Source organism: Spermophilus citellus, assembly GCF_964194105.1.
Source record: "Spermophilus citellus genome assembly, chromosome: 1".
In the NCBI taxonomy this organism is placed as follows: Eukaryota; Metazoa; Chordata; class Mammalia; order Rodentia; family Sciuridae; genus Spermophilus; species Spermophilus citellus.
Genome location: NC_138182.1, coordinates 86,158,397 through 86,170,453, shown reverse-complemented (window position 1 = coordinate 86,170,453; position 12,057 = coordinate 86,158,397).

Sequence of the window (12,057 nt, the reverse complement as noted above, 5' to 3'; positions counted from 1 at the left end):
CTCCTCAGTGGATATTTTCAGGGAGCAGTGACAAGTATAGCCCGGGTGAGGAAATAGGGACCAGCCCACCTTTCTGGGGTCTGGGGCCTCATCCGGGGATGAGGGAACGAGCCAGAGTCCCCTGCAATCCAGCATGTCTTGGCTTGGTGATTGGGCCCTATAAGTACAGATCACTGTATGCTGGATCTTCAAACTACTGCCCTGGAGGGACACATGGAACATTAAAATTGATCACTGCGTCCCCAGGGGCTTTCAGATGTATGCATAGCAGGGCAGGAAAAGAAGTGTCGATGGGGCTGCTGGAAGGAGATCTGTGGCCCCCAGAGGGTAAGTCTGCAGGGAGTGTGACCAAAATGCTCGCTTGTGTGCCTTGTGTGGAAGAAGGAGTGTTTTGCAGGGTAGTGTTCTAGCTATGGGCTGTGAAGTCAGAAAAGGGCCAGAAGAGTGTGGATAGTGGCCACACGCTATCCTGCTAGGCCCAGCACCTGGCTATGACTGATGCATTTTCTATCTCATTGAGCACAGAAACCATTTCAATGAAATGGCAACTCTCATCCATCTTACAGGCAGAAAACAGGGGACAAGTCATTTGCCCAGGGTCAGAGAATTGAGATTCCAAGCCAGGACTTCCTGATGCCAGACAAGAGCTCCTGTGCTCAGTCCCCACCCCATGCCATCCCAGCTGTCTGGACTCTGAAGAAGGAAGTTGGTGTCAGCCTGAGACCTTAGCTGCTTTGCTGCAGCTGCCTGGAAACTCTGAGCTATGCTGCTGCATTGAAGGTGACAGGCTGAGACCCCACTGGAATCCCAGAAGTGGTGTACTCCAAGAAGGGGACCACATAGCCTCTTTCAATGTCAGGCTCCTGAGCTAGCTCAAGAGGCCATCCTGCTCCAAATCTGGCCTCAAAACCGATTGTTCAGCTTCCAGAGTGTGGTGTTGCTGCCCTGGCCTGACTTTTGGTCCTTCTAGGAGTTTCACCCTGATCGCAATGGTTGACTTCCAACATCCCAGACAAAGACAGGTCGGGGATATCGGTCCTTCTCACTTGATCTTTTAGAAATGGTGCAGGATGGAATCCTCCTGCCATTAAGTTGCACTGTGGAAGTGCCCTGCTTTGCTCTGACAGGTGCCTCTGAACCCCCTGGGGGAATACCTGGAGCATAGGAGAGTGAAGTGTTGGAGAACAGGCTGTCAAGAGACAGGCAGCAGTGGACAGAGACGCTCCATGGGTCAGCCAGGTGGGAGCCCTGAGGATGGGGAAATCTTGCTTGATCCCTTCCCCCACCCCTGGGATGTCCCACTCAGGCTCCTCTGACCTCCCAGGACAGGGAGGAGGAGTTGGTCCAGCTTTGGGAGTGCGGCAGGGGCTGATGGAAAAGGGGCTGCCACTCAAAGACCACCGGACCCACCTCCTCTCCCCCTGCAGAGCAGCCAGCTTCTCTGGTTTTCCCAGGGCTGCGGTGGAGTGTGGGCATTCATGGGCTTAAAACTAAAACCCTTTGGAAACCTACCTTTGGAAGAATTGCAGCAGGGCCTCCCGGCTGCTGCTTGACCGACAGGTCGCCTGTGGTTTCCCAAAAAAAGGATTTTATCCAAGGGGCAAGGGCCCACTGTCAAAAGCAAAAGAAACGGTAAGCTGCCATTTCTGCCTTCCCTTTAATAGTATATTAAGGCATCCAAGTTAGGGATAATGATCCCTAACTCGGATGTTGGGGAGTTTCTTTTGTTTTTTTCTTCCTTCCCCTCCAAAGTCACTGAAGTGCTTCAAGCCTTTCAGAGGAGGGACTCCCTGCGCTTCCGTAGGGCAACATTGCCCTCCCGTGTCCAGGTGACGGAAGTGCGTCCTCAGAAGAACAGCTTCATAATTAGTCATTCAACTTGTTCCCTCGCCCAGTCCTCTCTGTCCAATCCTCCTCTGCGCCTTCATTAAACGAATTCGCATTTCTCATATGTTGCTGTTGGAAGTGAATTGGTACAATTTAATTGGAGGGCAGTTTAGGAAACCTCTATTAACATTAAAACTGTACTTATCCAAGACCACACAATTTCATTTCTAGAAATATACCCGAGGTGGACTGGATTGTTCCAAAATGGTGACAGCAGTATTCTTGGACTTACATTCTCTTCCAGAATCTTGTTTCTCCTTATCAAGACGTGGACTCTGTTTCCCTCTCCTGGAAACCTTTTGAACTGCTTGCTGAACAGCTGAAACCCTGAAAGAAGAGGAAGCTTCTCCTTTTGGAATGCCATTTCTGCACTGCAGCCCTTGCCTGTCTAGGAAGCAAAGGCCACCATAATTTAGTCACATATGAGGGTCTCCTGCCAGCTAAGGTCTTGGCTGGGGAGCCAGCCAGCATCCCCTGCTAAACCAGTGGTAAGCAAGCTTCAGGGTCAGAGACCACTCAGCTCACTAAGTTCTGCTGGTGGAAGTGGAAGATCCATGAGCAGAAATAAGTGTGGTTAACTGCAACAGATATGTATTTGCACAAGCACAAAATGACATTCACGTCAGCATTATTTGAAATAACAAGACTGGAAACATTCCACTGTTCTAGCAGCAGAATATTGATTAAATCATACTCTACACAGTGGGATTGCAATTGTAAAAAGAACAAGGAGATTTACAATTAATCAGCATGATCTTCAGGATTTATTTTATTTTACTTTATTGGTATCAGGGATTGAATCCAGGGGTGCTTAACCACTGAACCACTTCCCCAGCCCTTTTTATTTTTTTTTATTTTGAGACAGCATCTTGCCAAGTTGCTCAGGACCTTGATAAATTGCTGAGGCTGGTTTTGAACTCGATCCTCCTACCTTAGCCTCCTTAGTCATTGGGATTACAGGCATGCATCCCCATAACCTGGCTCAGGATATAGTTTTAAAGTGAAAAAAAAGGAGTGGAAAATATGTTTATATGCTCTTTGTTTTTTTAAAGAATATAGTAACCAGAGATATATTCTGAAAATTGTGTTATTATGTAATATCTTTGTTGTGTGAATATCCTAGGGTGCATTTACACAAACCTAGATGTTCTAGGTCAATCATAAGACCAAGACATAACCTCTGAATGCAATCAAGACACAAGATGTGAAGTATTGTTGCTCAGTAGAGTTCTGTGGATGATAAATATTGTTTTCAGTAACATTTTTTAAAAGTAGAAGTAGTATATTCTAAAATAATGATAAAAGGTTTAGGTTATCAAATACTTAGAACAGTAATACTATCACTCATGATTATCAAGTATTATGTTCATAGATGTATATTCTACACTTTTTAAAGACTGGCAGCAAAGTTGGTGTGTTTACCTCTGCATGACCACAAATACATGAAGAAAATCTTGCTCTGGGACATCATGATGGTGGCAATGTCACTAGGCAATGGGGACTTTTCGGCTCCACTGGACTCTTTTGGAACTGCTGTTGCACACACAATGACCAAAATGTCATTTTGTGGCATGTAACCTCAAGGGAGGCCACCTATGTATCTCAGGGGACAAGACTGAAGGAAAATCTCTCCTGAAGGCCTTTTCAGTACCTTTAACCTTGTGAATGTTTACTTATCTGAATGTTTTTCTAATTACTTTTAAATGTAAAAAGTTTCTTTAATTTACTCAACATGGTAATATAGAGATGAAAGACATAGTTCCTGCTCACCATCATATCCTGTCTCCCCATGGGGGCTGTATTACTAAGGGTTCTCCAGAGACACAGACAATATATCTACATATCTATATCTCCATGTCTATCATCTATCTATCTATAGGTTTATACAAGGAATTAGGTCATACAATTTTATGGAGACCGAGAAGCCCCATGTTCTGCTGTCTGCAAGCTGGAGACATAGGAATATAGTATAATTCCAGTCCCAAGGGCAGGAGAAGATGAAGTGAGTTCTATATCCCTGTGCAAACAAGCAGGCAAGAAGCAAAGAGGGCACCTTTCTCCTTTTTCTCTACTCATGCCTTCATCCTATTAGACAATGCCCACTAACATTGAGAAGGGCCATTTGCCTTGCCAAGTCCACCAGTTTAAGTGGATTGCTCAGTGGACATACCCAGCAAGTGTTTAGCCTGGTATCTTAGTCTGTTTTCTGTTGCCATAACGAAATTCTGGAGAAGTTCTTTATAAAGAACAGACGTTCATTTGGTTTCCAGTTCTGGAGGCTGGAAGTCCAAGAGCATGCTGCTGCTGTCCAGCGAGGGCCTTCTTGGAGCATCATAACATGGTTCAGGGTACTCTATGTGAGACAACACACATGCTAGCTCAGGTCTCTCTTCCTCTTCTTATAAAGGCACTAATGCAACATTGTGACCCACCCTCATGGCCTCACCTTCCTAAAGGTCTCACCTCTCCAAAAGCCATTCACATGTGAACTTGAGGATTAAGTTTCCAACACATGTACATTTGGGGAACATATTCAATAGTGTTGATCCTTTGAATATATTGAGCCTTACTTCCTAGTTTTATATACAAACCATATTTGTGAATGTTTTGTGTGTACTTGAAGGCAATGGATGTTTTTCTCTAATATTTAATTAAATGAGCTTATTAGGCATATTATTCCATGCCTTTGGTTATTATTTGCTTGCTTGATTAACAGTTACAAAAAGAATATATTAAAATCTCTAACTCAATTTTTAATTTTCTTTTAAAAAATAATATTCTCTTATTTCTGATTTTTCAAATTTTGGGCTTAAAATTATCTTGATACTAAAATGATGTACAGTTTTCCCTTGGTTTATATTTGCCTGGGATATGTTCAAACACATTTTTTTAAAAAAATTCTATATTCTTTTATGCTAAATATTCTTTACATACTCATGTACATGTATCCACACTCATATATGTATGGTGAATAATTCTATATCTTTTGAAATGTTTCTTCTTTTCTACTCTTTATTTTAAAAACTTCATAATGTTAATAAAGTTCCCTTATGTTTTTTTAATCATAAATAGATGTTGAATTTTGTAGCTCTGTGTTTACTTACATGTTCATATGATCTTTCCCCTTAATCTGTCAACTACAGACTGCATTATTTTGTTAATATTTTTCTTAGAAATTTTGTATTTATGCCCATGTATGAGATTAGTCTACAATTTTCCTTTCTTAAATTATTATCAGATTTTGAAGTTCTAAATTTAAGGTTTGGAGGAACTCAAGAGTGAAGCCCTCTAAGTTCAGACTTTTCTTTGTAGAAAGGTTTTTTTGATGCTGATTGGATTTCTTTAGTATTGTAGGACACCTCAGGTTTTCGATTTCTTCTTGACTCATTTCTGGTAAGTTACAGTTCTCTAGACATTAGATGGCTTGTGATGGGTCTCCAAAATTTAGTTGAAACCTATCTGGATTGCGGCAATGTTTAGGTGGGGCCTGTGGGGGAGTGATTGAGTCCTGAGGGCTGAATAGGATTAGTTCTTATAGATAAGGTTGAGGGGAGCTGCCTTCTCCCCTCTGCCTCATGAGGCTACAGCATCTGTATCTTCAGTCATAAGAGGACCCAGAAACAAGGCCCCAACTGTGGAGCAAAGAGCAGCCCTTGATGGCACCGAATCATGCTTGAACTTTCCAGCCTCCGGAACTTCGAGACATAAATTTCTATTATTTACAAATTGCTCAGCTATTTCTTCCAAATTTTGGCAGGGGCAGGGGAGTTGTTCATAATACCTTCTAATTATCTTTTTCAATGCCAGCAATAACTCTAGTGACCTCTGTTTGTTTCATTACTGAAAAAGGTTTGTTTCTTCTCTTTCTCCCTAATCAGTCTTACTGGAAGCTTCTCAATTTTATTAGTTTTTTTTTTTTTTTGCCAAAAAAAGTTTTGGCTTTGTTGATTTCTATTATATTTGTTTTAAATTTCATTTATTTCTGTTCAGAATTTTATTATTTCCTTCTTCAGGTTTTTTTTTCCATTCTTTGTCTAGTTTTATGAGATGGAGGCTTGGTTCATTATTTTTAATTTTTCTTTTTCTCTTCAAGTATAGACTTTTTATGGCTATAACCTTCAAAAATTTCTGCTTAATTGAATTCTGTAAGTTGTAACATGCAGTGTTTTAATCAATATTCAGTTCAAGATAGTTTCTAATTTGCATCTGTGAATTATTTATTCAGAAGCATGTTCTTACTTTCCAAATATGAGAATTTTCTGCTTATGTCTTTATTTTTGATTTCTAGCTTTATTGCAGTGAATAACATGCTTGACATCATTTCAAACATGTGTTGTATGAAATTTGATGAGATTTACTTTAAGATCCAGTATATGGCCAATTTTAGAAAATAGTGTAAGTGCAATTTTTGGATGTACTGTTTTATATCAGTATATTTATTAAGGGTCTTGTTTTTTTTTTTTTTTGTATTGCTATCTTTTAAATCCTTACTGATTTTTTTTAAATCACTAAAAGAATGTATCCAAACACATGCACACACATTAAGAATTTTGACAAGTATTTTTTCACATGTATATTCTGTCAACCTTTGCCTCACATATTTTGTTGTCTGTTATTAGTCTTGTTAATTAATGACCTATTTATATGATGTATATGCTATATATACATACTAAACCCTAATTATAATGCTTACTGTGTCAATCAGCTTTCAGTTACTGAAACAAAGTACCTAAGTCTTATGAGAAGGAAAGCTTTATTTTGGCTCGTGGTGTCAGAGGTTTTAATCCACGGTAACTTGCTCTCATTATTCTGAACCTATAGCAAGGAGGCACATCATGATTGTAACATGGGTAGAGGAACTGCTCACCTGATGTAGGCCAGGAATTAAAAAGAAAGAAGGAACAGGGTTCCACAATCCCCTTCAGGGCCATTCCCTCCAGTAACTTAACTTCCTCCCACTAGGCCACACCTCCTAAAAGTTCCACCAATTCCCAAAAGCAACACAGACTGACAACCAGGCCTTTAGCACATAGGCCTTTGGGGAACATTCAAGATTCAAGCCATAACATCCATGCCAATATTTACTGGGTCTAATTTATGAAATGCTCACTGTGTACACATACCAGGCATTGTTCTGATAAGCTTCAATACGTATTAACTCAGTTATATCCTGACAACCAGCCTAAAAAGTAGGTACTATCATTTTCCTTTTTTACATGTAAGGAATTTGTTGAAGATATCAAATACTACAAGCAAAGCTGGGATTTGAACATCTAGGCTGTCTGAAGTCTGTTCTTTTAACCTAATTAGTACATATTTCTGGTGGATAACCTTTTATCATGATGACATTAGTTTCTTTCTAGTACTTTCCCTGCCTTAAATCTATTTTGTCTAATGTTATTAATGCACCCTCTTTCTCTTAATTAACATTGTCTTGGTGTGTTTTTCTTTTCTGGTACTTTCAACATTCTGTGTCCATATGTTTTAGATATTTTCTCTTGTTAACAATGATTCAGATTTGTTCTTCATTCTGACAGCTTTTATGTTTTCATGGGAAATATTCAAGTTTAATATGAAATATATTTTGTTCTCAGATAACAATTTAGGTTGTGCTTTCTCTTTGCTTCATCATTTTCTTCCTTTCTTACCTTTTTAAAAAATCCATGCAAATTCTTCTTTCAAAAAATCAGGACCTTATACAATGCTTCTTTTTTTTTTTTTACTCAGAGGTTTTCAACACATTTTATTTTGCAGACCACTGGCATGCAGCTTTTGAGTACTGACATCTATATAAATTCCCATAAAACATCTGTATCGACAGTATAATGCTTCTTTTAAAAAAATCTTTAAAAATTACAGTATGAAACTTAATTTATCAAAGTCTAAAGTTAATCAATTATTTACTCTGGGGCAATTAAAAATGTTTGTTAATAGCCAGTGTAGCTCACACATGAACCAACTGGAACACATACTGCCACTTCTGTGATGTATGAGACGTCCTGCCTGGATAAAGGCCCTGTCTTTTCTTTGGGATAACATGAGGGCCTTCACTTCCTTTGCCTCTGTCTTAGTCTGCTCAGGCTCCAGGACAACATACCACAGTCTGGGACTTAAGCAACCCACGCATATTTTCTCACATTTATAAAAGTTAGAATCCTGCAAACAAAGTGCAGATAATTCCATGTCTGGTGAGGACTCTCTTTCTGGCTTGTAGACAGCTACTTTGCCTCTATGTCCTCACCTGCCAGAGAGTGTGAGCACTCTCTGATGTCTCCTCTTACGAGGACACTAATTTCATCATAGATGTCCTACCTAACCCCTTCCAAAGGCCCCATGGTGAAAACTTCAATATCCTTTTTGTGGCTTTTTGAAACATACAGTACATTGTTGTTATTCATATCATTCACTGGGCAATAGCACACTGGAGCTTCTTGCTCTTAATTGTAACTCAGGACCCATTGATCAACCTCTCCTGTTATGTTTGGATCTGAAATGTCCCCAAAGGCTCATGTCCCCAGTGCAGAAAGGTTTAGAGTTGGACTTTTGGGAAGGGATGAATCATGAGGACTCTGACCCCACAGTGGATTAATCCTTCGATAGCTGAATGTACCATAGGGAAGTGGTGGGAAACTCTAGGTAGGTGGGGCCTAGTTGGAGGTAGTAGATCACTGGGGACCTGCCCTTGGGGACTGTATCTTGCCCCTGCCCTTTCTTCTCTCCCTCTCTCTCTGTTTCCTGGCTGCCATGAGCTGAGCAGCTATTCTCCACAGCACCCTTCTGCCATGATATTTCTGTTTTACAGTCAGTAAATCATGACAGAACCTCCAAAACAATGACCCCAAATAAAATTTCCCTCCTTTAAGTTGTTCTTAATAGGTATTTTGGTCACGGTGACAAATAGCTCACTAATAAAATTCCTCACCTCTCCTTCTGACTTCATGTTTTTTTTTTTTTTGTTGTTGTTAACTTCATAAGATAGAACTGTTTCATGCAGTCAATATTCTTTTATATTTAGCCCAATATTTATCATTATTTTTGCTAAATGTTTCTGTAATTCTCATACCTCTCATTTAGGATCATTTTCTTTTCTCATGAAGTATTTTATTCTGAAATTTTCTATAATAGGGTTCTGCTGATTGCGAACTCATGTTCATCTGAATTATCCTTATCAATCCTCTGTTATCAGCCCTCAAGATAGTGATTTTCTCTCAGCTCCAAATACCCCTTTCCACATTCTGCTTTATATACCAGACCTGGGACTCCAGCAGCTGCATTCCTGGTGTACTCAGCATCTCCTTGTTCTGCTAAACTAATAGGGAGCTTGAACAGTCAGGGTCTAATGAAGAGACAGAAACTACACAAGTTATTTGAATAGGAATATGTATGTTCGTAGGATACATATGAATATATCAATATACGTGCAGATATATATCTATATGCATATACGTATACACATAGATATATATAATTTTAGGGCTATTAATTTGTTTATTTTTAGTTGTAGTTGGACACAATACCTTTATTTTATTTATTTATTTTTACGTGGTGCTGAGGATTGAACCCAGGGTCTCACACATGCGAGGTGAGTGCTTTACCACTGAGCCACAACCCAAGCCCTAATTTTAGGTTTTTATTGAATCATAGTGGTTGTACATATTAGTGAGAAACAGTGTGATATTTCAAAACATGTATACAATGACCCAGTCATATTTTCAAATGTTATGATCATCCAATCAGGTTAACTGGCATAACAGTCACCTCAAACATTTATCATATCTTGATGTTGGGAACTGTGTTAGCTTTCTGTTGCTGTGTCAAAATACCTGAGAAAATCAACTTAATGGAGGAAAGATATATTCCAGCTCACAGTTTTAGTCCATGATTACTGGGCTTTGTTGGTTCTGGGCCTGAAGTAAGATTAAACATCATGGTGTGGAGCACAAGTCACAGATAGGAGAATAAAAACCTCCCAAACATGCATCTGATGAAGGAATTGTGAGATATTGGGCAGTTATACTTGCAATGTGTGTGAGTGCAGTATTTAAAACTCTGTTTTCCATGGTGGCCATTGGTCCAGGGACATTGCTGGTTAGACTTCAGCTTCTGTGATGTATGGCACCAAAGTTTCATTGTTGTTCTTCTCTCACTTGGATTTGGGGGCTTTTCTCCCAGGTGTTCTGCCTGCCTGCCTCCCACAAATGTCTCTTCAGTGTTCGCTATGTTCCTGACACTATGTTAAGCAGGATGGATACTCCCATGACCAGGGCTTACAGAGGGCTCTGAATGATCTTGCATTGTGGGGAAGATGATTAGGACTCTGCACTCTCTCCCAGGGCTGATGAAGGTCTGGGGAGCCTTGATGATCCAGCACAGAGGGAAGAGCAGTCTTTTACCACTGCTGCACAGCTTCTCCTGAAGGTAAGGAAGCTGTATGACAGTGTTATCAGTCATTTCCATTTTGACAGCTACTGGCAAAAGTTTGCATTGGCTTTCATGCTCTGGGTCACAAATTTGCTAGAGAGAAAAAGTCATATTTCCTAGGGGAGAAAATAGGCTTCTGGGGCCTGGCACAAGGCCACCCAGAGAGAAGAGTTCAAAGACTCAAGTTCAACAAATAAATGTGTAAGCCTTGAGTGCATGCGTGTTTGTGAATGTGTGTATGTATGCATATGTGTGAGCCTATGGGCAGGTATGTGGTTCCTGCATGTGTGTGCATACATGTGACTGTGTGTGTGTGTGTGTGTGCTGGTGCATACACATACATGTGTGTGTTCCAGCCATTTGTCACTTAGCACAGAGGCTCAGCCTGCATCCTGAGACAGAGGCTGTGGAGGTAGTATGAGAGAAAAAAGGGACCCTGACTGGTCATGTGTCTGCCCCTCTGCGTGGCCCTGTGTGTAGGTCCCCACTATTTCTTTTTGGGTGTCTTATCTGTTAAGTGGTGAAGAAATTATCCCCTTATGTGGTCGTGAACATTAATGAACCTAAATTTAATGACAAATGAGGCCTCCTCCTGAGCTAAATGGGGGGCTAGAGAGCAAATACAGGCATGGTTTTGTTACCATGATGCTAGTTACTGTGCCAGCCCTTCTGGGAAGTTTACAGAGAAGTTCAACGACTTTCCACAAGGTGTCAGTGGTACTTCAGGGTGGCTTGGAGGCATCCCTGTGTCTAAATATGACTGCAAGGACTAACATGAGGGACTGCAGGTATTAGGGACCAGGACACAGGTCTTCCGGGACCAGGCCTCTTCAACACTCTGTGCCACTTCACCTGCCTCTCCCGCTCCTGCCTTCAAGTTACCTGGTGGCCTAAATCCTCAGGTGGGCACCAACACTGAAAACCCCAGGGCCTCTATTCACCTATCACCTCATTGAAGGGCACATAATTAGAGCGATTCTGCCTCAGACTGCTGCTCCCCCAAGCCCATCTCTTTAAAAATCAGGTGCTTCCTTCCAATGGAATGTTTATTTTTTTTTATGTGGCACTGAGGGTACAACCTAGGGCCTCACACGTGCAAGACAAGCCCTCTACCACTGAGCCACAAACCAGCCCCCCCAAATGGAATAAATTTGGTGGAACCTGGGAAAGGGAAGTTGGGTGGAGGTGGGGTGGGTGGGGTAGGGAATAAACTCTGGTTCCAGGTACTTCTGTTGTTGTGGGCCAGGCTGTATGGACAATGATCAAACAGACTCCATTTTGCTCTGAGACTCCACGTCATATAAGAAATACTTCTTCCATGGAAAGCCCCACTTCTGTACCCATCAACAGTTGCTTAGCATAGCATGTTTGACAACACAAAATGGCAATTCTTATAAATGTGAACATGTTCTGTCTTTGGTTCCCGTTTTTCTTGGACAACGTACCCTGTCAGAGAATGATTGGCTAGATGTTAGTGACCCTTCTCTAATTTGTACTCAACTAGGGACATTTTGGCCCACTTCCTTTTCTTCTTATGATTTTAGATATCATGACATTTGTTTATGGTTTGAATCATAGCAATAGCAACTTATGCTTTAACATGATTAGAGGGAGTTAAGATGGTTTTGGACTATAAAGGGTGTATTCAAACACTGGGAGAGGGTCTAAGGGTGTAGACTTGCAGCCTGCCCCTTGGCCTGTCAGCTGGTGGATCTGGTCCGCCAGCTGGTGAATAAAGTTTCTATCTCC